The sequence below is a fragment of the Propithecus coquereli genome, unplaced genomic scaffold (assembly GCF_000956105.1).
Source record: "Propithecus coquereli isolate 6110/MARCELLA unplaced genomic scaffold, Pcoq_1.0 Scaffold41, whole genome shotgun sequence".
NCBI classification, from domain to species: Eukaryota; Metazoa; Chordata; class Mammalia; order Primates; family Indriidae; genus Propithecus; species Propithecus coquereli.
Genome location: NW_012149841.1, coordinates 3,460,734 through 3,461,928, shown reverse-complemented (window position 1 = coordinate 3,461,928; position 1,195 = coordinate 3,460,734). Strand labels below are relative to the sequence as shown.

The following is a 1,195-nucleotide window of genomic DNA, read 5'->3' as shown; positions in this document are numbered from 1 at the left end:
TTATTCTGTCAGGAAAAAATACTGAAATTCCTCTAAAAACCACTAGTTTAATTATCCAATTGCTGTTTTGGTAACAGTCAGAAGAGTACACATGTACAGTTTAACACCGCGATCATCTGTCAAGCAACTGAGATAGAATGAATGCTGCTGACATATACATTAGGTTGAACATGAATTTTTTAACATGAGGTTCTTTCACTCATTTAATTTTTTAAAAATTGTACAGCATACTTAAACTTTATTCTAAAAATATTCCAAAAATACTATTCTAAAAATATTTGATAGAAACACTTTTCTTAATTTCTAGCTCTGAAAAATCCATTCTAATGCCTTTAGCAATAGTCACTATAACCAAGTAAAATCAGTGATGTGTAATCTAAAAGGTTTACAAGACCTAATATATCTGAATGTGTGATGAAGTATTAATAGCTCTATCTTTTGTTTATGATCTGAAATCACAGTTCTGCATGGTAGACATGTTTTCTCTCTGTTAAACCATAAGGTAAGGCACTCTTGACAAAATATGTGCTGATATATAAGAATAGGCTTTGAAATTCAGCTTGATTCTCAAAAGAATTTCTATCTTAGCAAAAAAAAAAAAATAAAATTCAGCTTGACATGCTGAACAAATATCATCCACATATGAACATGTCTCTTGCTGGCCGCAACTCCGTAACTTCATCATGCAAAAATATTCATAAAGCCCATCTGAAAGTTCTCAGATGTCCATAAAAAGGCCAAAAGTTTTAAATAAGGTAGAATAAAGTCAGCAATATCCCAAGATTCCATACAGTTACATTACTAGACTCCACAGAGCCAACAAGGTAATGAAACCAAACTGGTATGGGGACAAAAATCAGGTAATACTGATATAAGTCTTCTAAAAGCTCACACCAGTAACCCTTGGAATTAAAAGGCCTGCTGAAAGAAGGCACCAATAAAACAAAGCATTTCAAACTCACGAAGAGGCATTTCAGAATAAAATCAGTAAGTCCAACAATCCAAGTCCATCAAAAGTCCAAAGAAGGATTTTTAAAGATTAAGGTGTAATAAAGCAACTGAGAATAAAAAGTATAATACAGGAGAACAGAAGATCTTGCAAATAATACCAGTAATCAAGCACACTAAATCTTTGGAATTTTTCTCTCAGAAAAATTTGACTGATAATGCTGTTGTTTGCATCCATAAAAGTTGT

General features: G+C 32.1%; 1 pseudogene; it reads right to left on the bottom strand.

Moving 5' to 3' along the window:
* Positions 1 to 394: 394 nt before the first annotated feature.
* On the bottom strand, positions 395 to 1,189 carry LOC105817405 (annotated as a pseudogene).
* Between the last annotated feature and the right edge of the window lie 6 nt (positions 1,190 to 1,195).